Source organism: Pan troglodytes, chromosome 16 (genome assembly GCF_028858775.2).
Source record: "Pan troglodytes isolate AG18354 chromosome 16, NHGRI_mPanTro3-v2.0_pri, whole genome shotgun sequence".
In the NCBI taxonomy this organism is placed as follows: Eukaryota; Metazoa; Chordata; class Mammalia; order Primates; family Hominidae; genus Pan; species Pan troglodytes.
Window position 1 is genome coordinate 61,150,250 of NC_072414.2, and position 16,510 is coordinate 61,166,759.

Here is a 16,510-nt window from a genome sequence, read left to right on the forward strand (position 1 = left end):
TATTTTTCTTTTATTATACTTTAAGTTCTAGGGTACATGCGCAGAACGTGCAGGTTTGTCACATAGGTTTACACGTGCCATGGTGGTTTGCTGCACCCCTCAACCCATCATTTACATTAGGTATTTCTCCTAATGCTATCCCTTCCATAGCCCCCAATCCCCCGACAGGCCCTAGTGTGTGATGTTCCCATCCCCGTGTCCATGTGTTCTCATTGTTCAACTCCCACTTATGAGTGAGCACATGCGGTGTTTGGTTTTCTGATCTCGTGATAGTTTGCTGAGAATGATGGTTTCCAGCTTCATCCATGTCCCTGCAAAGGACATGAACTCATCCTTTTTGATGGTTGCATAGTATTCCATGGTGTATATGTGTCACATTTTGTGCAGAACATGGTCTTACATTCTAATTTCATTTGGTCCTCACAATTTGTAAGGTAATTAGGACAGATATGACCAACTATTCCAGTAACTATTGCTGTGTTAAAACCACCTCAAGACTCTATGGCACAAGACAACCATTTTATTATGTTCACGGATTCTTTGACTCCGGAATTTGGGTGGGCACAACACGAAATGCTCTTCTCTGTTCCATAATGTCTAAGACCTCGGCTGGAAAGACCAAAGGCTGGTAGTGACTAAACAGCCGGGGGCTAGATTCATCTGGATGTGTCCTTACTCACGTCAGCTGAGCTATTGACTGGAACACTGACACACAGCCTTTCTCTGGGGTTGTCACATGGGCTAGTTTGGGCTTCTTCACACAATGGCAGCTGAACTCCAAGGGCTGATGTCCCAAGAACAAGGCAGAATTGCACTTTATTTTTATCATCTGAACTCAGAAGTTACATAGTGTTGCTTCTGCCATGCCCTATTGGTTGAGGCAGTCCCAAAATTTCACCCAGGATCAAAGGAGGGACAAGATGGGAGAAGAATCAATGTCACAGTGGAGGAAGAGCATGTAGAACGGGAGATAGTGTTATTATCTTGAGAATATACAAAGAGCTGGGACTAGAGCCAGTTACTTCAGATTTGAGCCCTTTCTTTGCCATGCTGCTTTGGGTTCTTCATTTCATCTTTCTGAGTTAACTCTTTATTAATTCAGTGGATAGACTCATTAAAATATGAATCCTCATCATGGCGATGCATGACCAGCCCAGGAGAGCTGTATCTTCTTGTGGATGGAACACTTTTCTCATCTGTTCTCAGAAAATTGGAGTGAAAAATGTACATAAATTCCATTAAAATTAAGGTAAAAGGCAAGGCTATTCATGTCTCTTTCTAGCTTCCAGTCCAGCATCAGGAATATAATTGGTACTTAGTAAAGGATTGGGCTCTTTGTGTGTGTTTTTGTTTTTTATGTATCAACATTTGCTTTTAAATCCTTTCCAAATTCAAAGCCATATAAACAATTCTTTAAGGTTGTTTTGATTCTTTGATGGTTCCTACTTGGAGTTTACTTTTATCTTCATCCATTCTGACAACACCTAAGTGTATTTATTTCCAATTTACCAACATGAAAAATGAAAGCTGAGAGACAAAAAGAGAGCCAAGGACACAAGGTAAAGTCTGAGAAAAGAGTTGGAATTTGAAGGAAGTTATGAAGTAGGATTTTTTGTTATTGATTCAGTAGCCATCAGTTGGGAAGTGTCAATGCCCAGTCATACGTTCAGCACAGAATCCAAAGGCAAGGTGACAATGGTCCTTGCCATGGAGAGTCTCACAGTCTAGGAGAGAAGTCTAGGTTATCCAATATAATCGTTGCTGAAAGAGGGCCTGAACAAAGCACTGATAGAACACAGAGGAAGCAGCTGTGGGCACTAGCTGGGAGATTGGATGCTTCACAGAGGTGATAATGTTTAACCTGGACCTGGAGGGATAGGTAAGAGCTGTCCAGGCAGAGGGAGCGAGGTGGGACAATAATCCTGAGCATAGGGAATACACATGGGGAGACACAGAAACATGAAAGGGCATGATGTGTACTGAGAAAGATAGACATTTGGTCAGTGTGGGAGGGTAGATGTGAAGGGTGGGCAGACAAGTAGGGAAGCAGTCTGGAAAATTGAGGTCAGATCATAAAGGAGTGCCAGTAGCATCCCTAGATACTCCCTTTCTGTGAACTTTATCTTTCTCATAGTCCCACCTTACCCCTGCTTCTGAGATCTTGCTCTCTACCTCTTCACAATTAAAACCTGCTCTGGAGAGTGTTGGATATCAGTCATTTACACTATAGTATAAATGACATTATATATAGACTATAAGCCAATGTGTTATTTCTTGGAACATTTTTTTAATTAGAAATTTTATTTCAGTTTATTAAACAAAAGGCTATGTCTTTCTTGTTTGAAAGAATGTTGTGGAGATTCTTCTTATGGCCAGTAAAATCTCAGCCCAGAGTGAGAGTCTTGTAGGGAAACATCCACCACTCTGTACCAGAGACAGAATCCTGGGCCAAACTAATCATATGTCCAACTCAATGTACCTGCATCATCCCTGGTCATTTTGAGCTCTCTTGGTCTCTGGATAAGAACTTAACTATCCCAAGAGCTGCTAACCACTTTTCCCAATAAAATATAATACATGCCCCATAATGATCAACCTGCAGAACTCTTATCCTTCATATCAGCAAGCCAAACTCCTTGGCATGGGGCAGAATGTAAACGTTAACAATCTGATAGCTCACTGCCTATAAAAACTCTTTAATGTGTGTCTAAGTAACAGGTGATTGTCCACTGCCTACAGCTAGAGTGATAATTGCAGCTCCTCTTTCCTGAAAGAGATGAGTATTGATTGTCTATGTGAGAACATGTGGGTTACAGTGATGTTCGGGGAAAGCCAGATCTTACTAACATATGGACACAGTTCATTTACAGTTCTGCAAGGGAGGGAGAAGAACGTTTCCTTAGGGTTTTCTTTCCTTTTTTTTTTTTAGAGACAGGGTCTCACTCTGTCACCCAGGCTGGAGTTTAGTGGCATGATCATGGCTCACTGCACTCGGCTCCTGGGCTGAATCAATCGTCCCACCTTAGCCTCCCAAAGAGCTGGGACTACAGGTGTGTACCACCATGCCTGGTCCTCCTTTCATTGTTGATTGGTGTTAGGTACTGCCTGATCTCTTAACTTATAAGTGCCATTCTCATCTCCCACTTGCTGCCATCCTTGAAGTCTACTTGACTTGGTATTAGAAGGCACTTGGCCGATTGTTAAACTCCATTCTCACTGATTTTTCTCAATTACTCCTTTAACCTCTTCTTTCTGCCATCTCTCAGGTCCATCCCCATAGATGGCCTCTTGACTTGTCTCACCTCCTAAGCTCTGGTTTCCTGATCTCCCACTGCATTAATGGACTTTGTTCCACGCCTTACTGTCCTCTGTGGTTGCCAAGGCTACTTTGTTTCCTCCTATATGCAACTCTATCCAATCCCTCCTCCAGTATTACTACCCCGGAGGATTGACATTGAGTCAGTTGTGCTGTGGCTGTCACTTCTGTTCCTTGGACATGGTCCCTGCACCAGGAAAGAGGTTCTTGTCTTGTTCCCCTGTGTGCTGAGCCTCTGCCTGTGCCATGGTCCAAGTTGCCAGATCTATATCTCCTCCTTTTGCTTGAACCCCTGCCCTGCCTGATTCCTGTCTAAGTGTTCCTGCTGTATCCTTTAGAATAGAGACTCTGTCTTGTCCTCACTGTGAAAACTGTGTTCCCAGGGACTGGAGTCTTGTGGGAGCCCCAGTCCTTGGAGTCCAAGACTCCCTGCTGTCATGCTCAGCTAATGCCAAGTTATAGCTGCTAGGACCACCTTTGACTTCCAGCCTGGGCTCTGATCCCTTGCCTGTCCATCTCATCTCTGGTCACTGGAGTTTGTTTCCTTGCATGGACTTCCTGCTGCCATCTGTTGCTGGGTCTGACCAGAAATCTGCCATGTCTCACTGGTTAATGCCAGAATAGGCCAACTGCTCTGACAAACAATCCCACGTCTCAGTAGCTTAACACAGTAACAGGTTTATTTCTCATATCAGTCCAAGAGTTCGACAATCTACCACAAGATGATTCGTGGACATGCTCCTTCCATCCAGTGGGCCCTCCATCTTCTAAGACCTTGGAATCCTTAACTGGTTCCTTTGTATCCAGCCAGCCAGTGGATGAGAGAGGCAAGACAGCAAAGGAGATATCAGGAGATTTTTTAGGGGCTGACCAAGAAGTGGTATTCATTGCTCTGACTTCATCATCACTGGTTAAAACTAGTACCTAACCTCACCTAGAAAATGAAGTCTTCCTGAGTGCCAGGGGAAAATGAAAAAATCTGGTGTACAAGTAGCATTTTCTCTGCTACGCAGTGGAACACCTGTTTTCTAAGTGCTATCTCTTTCCAACCCAGCCTATTTCTCCCCCTCCAGCTTATCATTCAGTCCAAAGTCTGGAAATGACTGGACTCCTGAGAAGAAATTTCAGAAGTCACAGAAAATGGGGACCAGGGTTTTTGCCTTCCTACCACCTGAGCAGAAGGTGGATCCCAGGGGGAAGCCCCCCTAGGGAGAACCTCCAGCCCTACATAATCATGCAAACTGGGATCTTTTTGATAAGTGGCAGCCTTTCATTTCTTCCAAGAAATATTCTTTTTCCTCTCCCGGGGACTTGTTCAGAGAAGAGATACTCAAGTGATAGGTGCTTTGCAAATATCTAGATGGAGGGGGAAAATGGCATGAGAAAAAATTTAGACAAAACAATGTAGATCACCATGGAAACAATCTTTAGAACACACTGAGGAAAAGAAATCATTGTTAACATGGTTCATATTTTGCAGAGATATCCAATCACCAAATTCAATTTTAGACCTTTCAATCACACTGCCTTCAAAATGCCAGGGTTGTTATGACCACAGAACATGCTGATTTTCTGGGATCCCTCCTCTTACTCATCTAATAACCTTTAATGAAGATACTGCTTTAATTAAGGCAACTTACTGTTTCCCCGTTGTTTAATTTGAAATCAGTGAAAGGTCAAGTTACCATTAACACAGTGAGTTTACTAAGCTATTTTAGAAGTATTTTTATTCTGACAGCAGAAGCTTATAAGAATATGGCAAAAATATTTAGTTGAAATGTGAACAAGGAAAATAGGAGGTTTGTTTTTTGCATGGCATGGTAAGAAAAAGAGAAACCATTCTTAGTTACTCAAAAGCAGTTTTTCTTAGAATTTTCTGCCCTAATATACGTGAAAAAGTCTACAGGTATGGATGACTGTTGGTCAATAATAATGCTTCAATATGGCCATTTAAATAAAACCTTTGGGTGTTGCTAATGAACAGTTTGTTCTGGGGGCTTCTAAAGAAATGTCAGAAGAAAAGCAGTGGCTTTTGCAAGTGAGATCTCAGAGACAGAGGGTCACCACCATCTAGGTGCTGGGCTTCCACCTTGCAGGCACAGAAATGTAGTGTTTGCCCATGGTTATCTGCCCACCAGTCTCATGGGGCTTCATCCCTGTTCATTCTCCAGGTTCCCAGTCTTTCTGGGGAAAAGTTTCTCTCTCTCTCTCTCTCGTTACACACTTTAAAAGCAAGGATGTCTTTCTCATTGGAAGGCAAGGCCAGAGTTTTATTGGACAGTCCCAGGATAGAAAGTTACAAACTATGCATTCTGAGGCCTTTTGGAAAATTTATATGTATAGTGTATATGTTAGAGACAGGGTCTCACTTTGTCACCTAGGTTGGAGTGCAGTGGCACAATCATAGCTCACTGCAGCCTTGAACTCCTGTGATCCCCCCACCTCAGCCTCCTCAGTAGCTGGAACTGCATGTATGAACCACCACCCTCGGCTTGGAAAATGGATTTGTGCTCTGTTCTCTATTTTACTTGGCCTTAGTCTTCTCAGTACATGATATGTGTGGGCTGAGGGAGAAAAGAGCCAGTGTGCTTATGCGAAATAGGAGGCAAGTCTTGATACAACTATGAGCTCTATTTCTTCCTTTCTCTCATTTCTTCCTACAAATATTTGATGAGCACGTACGACGTATTAGGTATTCTCTCTGGTGCCACTAGTAGTTCTTTTGTGTGCATCTTTTCCCTCTCTGTAGCTTTTCTTCTTCCTACTTTAGGTATCATATTTCTTTCTGTCCTCCACTTCCCTGTGACCTCAAAACCTATTCTCAGGAAAGTTGAGCTGTGAGTTGTTTGCACTTTGGTGCAAATGTAAGTTGCTTTAATTTAATCTTCCGTTGTTGTATCAAATGATTCCCTGTTCAAGAAATTTTAGACATCAGTTTGCAAGCAGGGGAGATATTTTCAAAGTAGAAGCCCTTCTCCAAAACCTCAGAGTCACACCATCTGTTGACCACCTACTTGGAATATGCAAGAGATCGGTCCTTTCCTTGGCTTTCATGTATAATCAGAACAGATAATGGAATTGACCAACCTCAGAAAAACATGCCAACATTGCTATTAGGATAAAGTCCCAAAGCCTTTTCCATAGCACACAAGACCCTGCATAATCCTGCCTCCTACCTAACTCTTTAGACTCTTTCTTTGTCATTGGAGGAAAGCCACATTGGAATTTTGTCAGATCTTTGATCAAAATACCATCTAATCTTAGCATGCTTCTGCTTGGAGTGTTCTGCTTGTCAACCTCCTTCACCGTGCTAACTCCTACTCCTGCTTCACGTCTCATCTTGGATGTTACTTCTTCTGACAAGCATTCACTGACTCTCAGGGACTTAATGAGACTGGGATTAGGCTCCCTGATATATGATCTGATAGCATCATAATTTTATTATTTTTTCTTTTTTTAAAAAATTATACTTTAAGTTCTGGGATACATGTGCAGAACGTGCAGGTTTGTTACACAGGTATACACGTGCCATGGTGGTTTGCTGCATCCATCAACCCATCATTTACATCAACATTAGATATTTCTCCTAATGCTATCCCTCCCCTAGCCCCCCACTCCCTGACAGGCCCTGGTGTGTGATGTTCCCCTCCCTGTGTCCATGTGTTCTCATTGTTCAACTCCCACTTATGAGTGAGAACCTGCGGTGTTTGGTTTTCTGTTCTTGCGTTAGTTTGCTGAGAATGATGGCTTCCAGCTTCACTCATGTCTCTGCCAAGGACATGAACTCATCCTTTTTAATGGCTACATAGTATTCCATGGTGTATATGTGCCACATTTTCTTTATCCAGTCTATCACTGATGGGCATTTGAGCACAAGTAATTTTCATAGCACTTCTCATAGTTGTGCTTAGTTATTTATTTCACAGAAGTATACTTCATTAATTTTAGTCTTCACACTGTCTTGTCTATTATTTTGTATCAAACATCTATCAGAGTGCTGGGCTCATAGTAAATATCTGTGGAATGTATACATAACCAATCTTAAATACTAAATCTCAAAGTCAAAACTTCATCAAGAGTCCCCTTGCAGTTTGGTAATAAGCTGATTAGCTCTGCCTTGCTGAGTGGTCACCTACTGTGAAGGTAATTCCATCTTGGACAGAATCTGTACTTGGGTTGTGCCCTCATTGTCTCATGTCTAGGATTTCCCCACTTCAGCTCATGAGATCATACCAGAATAATCTTCCCCTAAACTCTGGTTTGACCAGGTCATTCTTCTGCTCAAAAGCCTCTGATGGATTGGAGTTGGCTACAGAATAAAGTTCAGACTCTAGAGAATAAAGTTCAGACTCCACCTGGCCTTCTTTAAGCCCTTTTGTATGTTGATCCTGACCTCTATTTCTATATTAACTTCCTTTCTGAGATGAATTGTTCCTTCCACCAGATATTTTTACTCACTGACTTTAAGCTTTTGTTTACATTATTTTCTCTATCCAGAAGCACCTCCTATCCTTCTGTTTATAAAACTCATATTCCATCTTCTAAGAGAACAACTCATATTCTGAGAGAACAACTCATATTCCATCTTCTCTGTGCAATAGTCTCAGGCCACTAGTGTTAGGACTCTTTCAGGTGCAAGTGGTGAGACTGATCTCAAATCGCTCTAAGTAAAAAAGAAAACTTACTCTTAATACATGCAAGGTACTGTGTATTTCGAATTTTCCTTTAGTCTGCATGAGTTCTCCCCCACCCCCCGCAAAGGAAAACGGAGATATTTTACCTATTCCTGTGATAACAGTATCTCAGTTTTCCTTTGTGGAACCACCCACGTCTCACGCTCCATTCATGCAGTTCCATGAGGCTGACCTCACCCATGGGCTCCAGGAGTGGAAGTTTTTTCTATCTCTGGGGGAAGTCCTCTCTCCATCTGCTTCCTTCTTCCTACAGCTTCTGGCAAGATCTGTAGCTTATACTTGCATTCTTACACGTAGGAGTCATCCAATAAGTATTTGTTCATTATATTTCAGAATGAAGGGTTGAGGGAAGGGTGGAAGACTCAGATTTTCTCTGGGATTGTGTAGTTCAAAAACTTAAATTTGCCCTCACTGCTAAAGGAAATCGAAGGTCAACACATCCGTGTTATGGCATTTGAATCATGGAGCTCCAAATGTATCTCAAATATATTTTCTTAGCTATAAGTTATCTCCTGGTCAATTTGGAAATCATTCAACTCTTTGTATGTATGGCCCATCTATATGGCTCTTATAAATGTAAAATGAAGTTATACAGGCAATGTACATAACTCAGCCAGCTGGTCTCCTTTTTATGGGGATTTTGCTCATTTTTAATTTAATAAAGAAATCATTCTTTCACTGAATTTTAATTCACGATGATAAGACTTCAGAAATATAGTATTATATTCAGAAAGAATTTCAATCTTCTTGCTGTCAAACACCTCTTGCTCTCACATGGGCACTTTAATGTTGTCAGGATGTAAATTCTATTTTGACAGAGTCCTTATAGATGGAATTTTCAACTTTTTATTCTTAGCTAATATGGATGGGTAAGAGGATGTTTGAGTTTTCTCTTCTGTTTTCATAAAAACATACTTTCCCACAAGACTAGATGAAAATAGTCTGGTTGTGAAGCATTCTAAGGTTTGGAGAGACAAAGTTTTCTCTGCTCCTCAAGACCTACTGTTAACTATCTCCAAATGGCTCTGCGGTTATTGTTATCTCTAATTGCTGTGATGCTTTGGAAAGTCTGAAGGCACTGGAATCTTTGTTTCCACCAAGAAATGGTTTCTTCTACTTACTTTTGGTGCAGTTGCAGTTGAGTTTCCGATGTAAAGAGTTATGGCTACAGAGCCATTGTCCTTTGCTCTTTACATAATGTTAGGGCCTGATGATTAGAAGGATGTAAGTTTTTACCTCTTTTGTCCAGGAATAAGAGTAGACTGAACTACACTCAACACTTGTATTAGCTATCTATTGCTATGTAAAAAGTGATCCCAACATGAAGTAGCTTCATAATAAACGTGTTAAACAATAAACATGTATTATCTCACACATTTTCTGTGTGGAATCTGGGAGAGGTTTAGCTGGGTGGTTCTGGCTCAGGATGTCTCATGAAATTATGTCAAGGTGTTGGCCTGGGGCAGTAGTCATCTGAAGGCTTTGCTGGGGCTGGACTGGGGTTTTCAAGGTGGCTCATTCACATGGGTATTGGCTGGAAGCCTAAGTTTCTTGCTTATGGAGACCCCTGCTTGAAGGCATGGCAGCTGGCTTCCTCCAGAATGAGTGATCAAAGAGAGAGACCAAGGAAGAAGCTGCAATGCCTCCTATGGCCTTGTCTCAAAAGCAGTCACTTTGTCCATATTCTACTCGCTAGAAGTGAGTCACTAGGTGTAGCCCATACTCAGGGTGAGGGGAATTGAGGCCTACTTTTTGAGAGATGGTATATCAAATAATTTGGGGACATATTTTTAAACTGCCACTGTTCTTTTGATTTCCCTCCTTTATGATTGGCTATCTGCAAAACACAAACAGATGAACAAACCAATCAAGGTCAGGGGTTTAGTCTGGAGTCAGCAAATGGACAGATAAGTACTGTTCCCTCAGTCTTGGGGTAATTTACAGAGAATTTCATGCTTCCAACCTAACAAAATAGGTGGTCCCCAAAGCTCTAAAAAGATGAAGTGGAAATTCGGTCTGAGAGAGCCAGATTTTCAAACAATACTGGCTTCTGTGCCCTTGTGAATATGCAGTGGCCAGGAGGTAGCTTTACTTGGGGAGTGCTCAGAGAATGGGACACCAGGAAGGCTTCTGAACAGGGATAGAACTGCTTGGCTGTGCTCACTCAGACTAATAGGTCAGAATGCAGGCAGCAGATGGTAAGACCTGAGTAAGAAGCTAGCTAGTTCTGTTCTGCAGGTTGGCAAAGGCCAGTCACAGATGGCGACAGTGAGGCTACAAGTAGATCCCAGTTCTGGGATCAAGCAAGTGCCAAAGCCTCACACTAAAATTATCTACAGCACTGCTGAGAGACGTGCAGGATCCACAGGCAGAATTCTAGGCTTGGATAGCTAAAACAGAGACCATAGTGGTTCTGGCCCCTTGGTGGCTCTAAGTGCAAAACATGAGGAAGGGAGCACTTGGTACCAGATGGAGAGGTTGCGGGAACAGAGCATGACTGTCAGACCACAGAGTGAAACATCGCACCATAAAGACAGATGGCGAGAGGGGTGCCCCCCTCCGTGGCAGCTCACTGCCTTTTGAGTACTCTTACTGCCTGTGTACCCTTCAAATGGGCCTCTCCAAAAGCTTCTACTTCCAAAGCATTTTTATCTAGAAGTCAAATGTAAGTGTTTCAAGCTTGATTCCAGGCTGAGAGCACTTCATAGCTTTTCTATTTTCTCACATTTAGAGACTACCAGGTTTCTGATGCACTAATTAACAAGGGAAACATAGAATGGTGTAATTTATGAAATTGAGCATTGGAGAAAAGGATAGAGTCTTTCCAGTACATTCTTGCTATTAAGATACCCGTGCAAAGGCAGAGGGGGTGGGAAACAGAAAATGCACATATTTATACTTCAAGGTATAGATCAACTCTACATGTCATTACCCTACCAAGAAATTCAGTGGCTCTGCTGCTACCACCTTTAGATGCAGACAGGCAGGGCTTCCCTTTAAAGGCTCTGCTCTGGCTCTTCCCCAGCTGTGCTCCTACATCTGAGGAGTCCATTAAGCCAAGAAATGTGTCCACCTGGAGGTGACTGTACCCCTTCAGACCTCACATCAGGTACCCAGGAGCCAGTATTCCCTGCCCAAATGGCTCTGAGCCACTTCCAGAGCCTGCATAGGCTTCTCCCCTAGATCCTGAGATATGCACCCCTGGACCTGTGGAATAGCCAAGAAATGACTGTTTTGGAGGGGAGAAAGTGAAGACAGAGCTTGGACATGTGGGCTAGTGTGTTCATGGAGTGGAGGGTACCTGGCACTGTAGGGCTGAAGGGGCCATGGGAAGCAAAGGGTAAAGGCTGCTCCATGTGGGGAGCAGCTCTCTCTGACCTGCCTTGTTCCAGCAAGGAGCTCTGAGAAGTCTCAGAATTCTCAATTCAAACTGGGTCTTCCAAGTTGTTATGAAAGTATATTTGTCAAGGTGAAAGGATATAATGCTTTTAGTACTCCATTTGTTAGCTTTTTAACTTTCACATATTTAGACATTTGGTATGTGGGTCTCCATGTGTAGCCTTCTCATGGTCCCTACAAATATTAAAATTGGTCCCGGCTCCCCATTTAATATGGAATCCAAGTCAAATCGGCTTGGCCTGATTTTTAAGGCCTTTTACTATTTGATTTTTCTCTAATCTTGCCTCCCGCTACTCTCTGCAGGAATCTTCTATCTGTCAAACCTGTCGACCTACAGCCCAGGCTCAGCCCACATCCTTTTCTCTGTGCTCAGGTTCACATTATTTTTCTCCTCTGAAAGGCCTCCGTTTCTGCCTTGCATTTATATGGCCAACGTAGTGTTTCGTTATGACCCAGCTCAAGCCTCACAGCCATGTCTCCTCCTCTGGACTCTTCTAACAGCTTTTGTCTCAGCCACTTATTGGCACTCAAAGTGTGCAACTGTGTGTGGCCATTTTTCATATTATGCACAAGGTGTGGCTATAAGATAAGGAGACATAAATATGCAAGTTTTCAAACCAGGACAAGGGACAGGGGAAAAAAAAAAAAAAAAGAAGAGTTGCCAAAGAATCAGGAGAATGTAGTTAGGCAGCTACTAAGGGAAGAGATGTCAGCATTGTCAATAAGCTGAGAGAGGTCATGAGAAAGATACCCCAAAATAGACCATTCTTCTAGAAGGTAAGAGGTCTTTTGTAACCATTGAAAGAATAGCAGATTGTGTGAGCAAAAGCAACGCTGTAGTGGGAAAAATAAGAGATGAGAAAGTGGAGACAGCAAATATACTTTTATTTATTTATTTAGAGACAGGGCCTCAATCTGTGGCCCAGGCTGGAGTGCAGTGGCTTGGTCACAGTACACTGCAGCCTCAACCTCCTACACTCAAGCGATCATCCCATCTCAGCACCCCGCCTCTCCCACCGCGAATAGCTGGGACTAGAGGTGTGTGCCACCACACCCGGCTAATTTTTTATTTTTTGCATACAGGGGAGTCTCATTATGTTCCCAGACTGGTTTCAAACTCCTGGCCTCAAGCAATCCTCCCACCTTGGCATCCCAAGGTGCTGGGATTACAGGCATGAGCCACAGTGCTCAGCAGCAAATATAATGTTTCTCAAGAAGTGTGATTCCTAGGAGAAAGGAGAAGGTAGTTTGGGTGGAAGAGATTGGGTGGCTTTGTTCTGTTCAAAGGATGGGCGAGACTATGTTCGTGGGAGAAAGATTTAGGTTAGAGGAAGAAATTAATAATGGGGAAAGAAAGAATAGCTGAATAAAATCTGGGAATGGCTGGGATCCAGGGCACAGGTGCAAGATTTAACCTTGAGGAGAAAGGGCACTTCTTGCTGTGGGTGAGGGAGTGAAGAGGGTAAGATGAATGAAGGTACAGGATAGGCAAAATAATGAAGAGCCTGGATTTAAGGGTGAAGCCACTGGCTCACATTATAGAGGAAAGGCTAGGAAAGCCGAATTTTCTGGGGCCAGGTCCAGATTTAATATATTTAAGTATAACAGTCTTAATTCATTCCTTTCACCTTATTCAGTGCCCTGGGTGTGCCAAATACTACTGGGCACTGGGGTCTACAAAGGTACGACTTTTCATGTAATGTTGGAATTTGTTATGTTGGTAACTCGAGATTTGCATATATTTAACAGTCTTAATTCATTCCTTTCACATTATTCAGTGCCCTGGGTGTGCCAAATACTACTGGGCACTGGGGTCTATAAAGGTACGACTTTTCATTAATTTTGGAATTTGTTATGTTGGTAACTCGAGATTTGCTTTTCATTCTTCTGGAAGGCTGTATGTAGAAATAAATACAGTCATCAGACGAGTCCTTTGTCAGACCAGATGTCCTGGGTTGGGGTTTGGAAAACATGGGCATCTTAACAATGGTGCCCTGTTTTGAGGTGGAGAGGGAGGAGAGGCCCAAATCGGGGAAAGGAATTAAATGGAGGTTTAGACGCGGGTAACCGGAGTGGGTGGGCCTTCGACCTGGAAGATGGGAATCCCCTGCGCACTTCGGGCAGCGCTGTAACCAAGGGTAACCGCACCTCGGTTTACACCGGTGTGAAGACCAGCCTCTTCCCCAAACCAGGTGTATCTACGGCGGCCTAGCAGGACCACACACAAGCCAAGCACGTCACGTCATTCGAGCTACCTTACCGCGAAAGTACACTGCCTCCTACTACTTCTGGTCACTACTACCTTTGCTCACAGTTTATTAAGGAGGAGCGGAGAAGAAGAGGGGCGGAGAAGGGGCGGGGAGAATCACCTTTCCTTTTTTACAATTGGTCGTAGTAGACTCCGAGTCCTGCCGCCCGTCCTGCAGCCGACAGGCTGCCAGGACTGTCACTCGAGGAGCTGCCGCTACCGCCCCCCGCCGTGGCCCCGCCCCTTGCCGTGGCTGGGATCTCGCGGGAAGAGCTGCGGGCACGGCGGTGGCTCGGTCTCCCGGCTGCGCGCGGAGCGGGAGGGCTCTCCTCACACAAGCGCTTCCTTGCCGAGAGGCTGGAGCTGCGGCACCGCAGGCCTGAGCCACCCCTTCTCTGCTGTCTCCTTCTCTTCCTCAGGGCTCCCGTGTCTGCTCGCCCTCCGACGCTGCTCAGGTTAGAAAGCCCGGAGCGCGTCTCCGCTGAGGAGCGGTCGGGGAGCGGGGACACTGAGCAGCCGGAGCAGGCGGGCTCCTGACGGGGGCGGCTCTGGGGGCTGCGCGGCGCTGCCTGGTGGGCGCGAGGCTTGGCGGGGTTTGGGAGTCCGGGGGGCGAGGAGGCGGTGCAGTGGGATCCGGGCGCGGGCGCCCAAGGGCGGTGTAGCGGGTGCCGGAGCTCCCGAGGTGAGGGGGCAATGTATTAGGGATCCTGGGGGCTCTTCCGGCTTGGGGTAGGGGTGGGTGGCGGCACACGGGGTCCTAGGTCTTTGACGTCGAGGGAGATTTATCAGGGTCTTGAGCTTCTTGGAGGTGGTGTAGCGGGGTTCCGGGACAAGGGGTCTTTTTACCCGGGTCCCGAGCTCTTTGGGGCAGAGAATGCAGTTTAGCAAGGTTTACACCGGTGTAAACCTTGTCTCTGGAGGCAGATCATCGGGGTCTTGGGGGTTCTTTGAGCGAGCGTGGGCGTCCGTTTCGCATTGCTGGGATGAAGAAGCAGTGTGTCCGGGTTCTGGGGAGAGGGGTCTGTTCATCGGTGTCTCCGGGTGAGAGAGCGATGTATCCGTTCCGCTGGGGCCGGGGCCGCCTTGGGGGGTTGTTGGGGGCTGAGGGTGTGTAGCGGCGACCAGCGTCTGTGCCGGGGTTTCTGCTTTGCCCGGAGCGGGGCGGTAACTTGGCATGGTCTCCAGTCTTTTGGGGGCGACGGGGCGAGTTAGCTGGCCCCCGGGCAGTCTCTCGGGGTGGGCGCGGCTCCGCAGGCGCTGGGTCCGCTGAGGGCGGGAGAGGGCTTTAGTGCTACCGCGCAGGCTGGGCAGCATCCTGAAACGTTTTTGTTCAGGTCTCTTCTCTCTGGATGAGATTTACTCAATGCTTAGTTGGAGGATTGATCGGTGTTGTTGCCTAGTTGAAGAAGCAGTGCGTTTGTTCTGCAGTTTTCTTTTCTCTGCCCCGGGATCCCTGTGGGGGCGCGCTGGTCTCGCTGGAGCTCCGGGAGCTAGAGTGGCAGCACCTTAGGTGGGCGTTTGGTCTGCAGGTTCTTTAGGAGGCCGGTGTCCGCAGGTTGAGCGTGGATACAGCTCCTGAGCAACTGGAATCTGTTGAGGGTGGGGAAGACTGTGATTTTGGCTTGCTTTCCTAGGTGGTGGTCTGCTTTGCTCATCCTGCATGATTAGATCTGTTCTGAAGTCTTGCCTGAGTGAGTGTTAGGCAGAGTCGGATAGTGCAGGGAAGCGTGTTCTGTCTGGCTTCTTTCTGTCCTTTGAAAGGCATTTGTAGAGAGGGATAACGTCAAATTCAGCCTCCAGAAAACAATGGAATTTGAAATCCCAAAGCTAGAACTCTGCAAAAGCGTTTTCTGTGACCTGTAAGGATGGTTAATCGAGCTTTTTTAGAGAATTCTGCTTAACAGTTTCATTGTATTGTAAAAGTGTATTTAGCCTTGGATATTACAGAGGTTTTGGTAACTAGCGTAGGCGTAGGTGGGATTTAAATAAAATGACTTGTATGTGTGTGTATTGGTTAAAAAAAAGAAAAAAACAGCGTATAGGTGAGAAAGCCTATGTGTTTGCCTGACATTTCTTTTGGTTAGTTACTCTATCACAGAGGCCTGTATATGAAATTTAATGTGGCAGGCAGTGAAGTCCGTACTCAGAGCTGTTCTGTAAATATGTAATCTGGCGTTAACAGACAAATTTGAGTATACCAAAGCAAATAATTTTGCCTGCCTTAGTCTTTTTCTTCGTGTCAGTTTTTTTTTCTTGTTTTTTGGTTTGTTTCTTTTGAAACAGGGACTTATTCCGCCTTCCAGGCTAGGTTGTAGCATCGCTACCATGGCTCACTGCAGCCTCGACCTCCAAAGCTCAAGCAGCCCTCCCAGTTCAGCTTCCCATCCCCACCCCCAGTAGAGGAGCTGGAACTACACGCACGTGCCACCACGCCTCACTAATTTTATTTATTTATTTATTTAATTAAAGACAAGGTCTTGCGCTGTTGCCCAGTCTGGTCTTGAACTCCTGGCCTCAAGTGATCCTTCAGCCTCAGCTTCCCAAAGTACTGGGATTTAGAGGCGTGAGTCACCATGCCAGGCCTCTTAGATACAATTTTTTTTAAAAGATGTCATTTTTTCTGATCTTAGAACCAGACAGATTAGGGATAATGTACTTAATTTTGGAATTTTACATCATTTTGAAAAACAAAGGAATCCCGCACAGCAATATTTAACACTTTGAAGGGGTTAAAATAAGTTTTGTTGTTGTTGTTATTCAGACCAAAATACCTGGTTGACATTTACAGCTATCACAACTGATTGCTTGAGCAGATATTTGGTTGGAATGACAGCCCCCAAACCTGTAAGCAGA

At 44.7% G+C, this 16,510-nt stretch overlaps 1 protein-coding gene and 1 pseudogene across 1 annotated transcript in view; both read left to right on the plus strand.

Annotated features, from left to right (window-relative positions):
- The first annotated feature begins 13,973 nt into the window (after positions 1 to 13,973).
- LOC129137141 (histone-lysine N-methyltransferase SETMAR-like) overlaps positions 13,974 to 16,510 on the plus strand; it is a 49,862-nt pseudogene continuing 47,325 nt past the window's right edge.
- Positions 14,024 to 16,510, plus strand: part of GLCE (glucuronic acid epimerase) — a 111,654-nt gene continuing 109,167 nt past the window's right edge. Inside the window, exon 1 of the mRNA XM_001174876.6 lies at positions 14,024 to 14,112. The gene's annotated coding sequence lies outside the window, so the exon portion shown is untranslated. The remainder of the gene's footprint in view (positions 14,113 to 16,510) is intronic.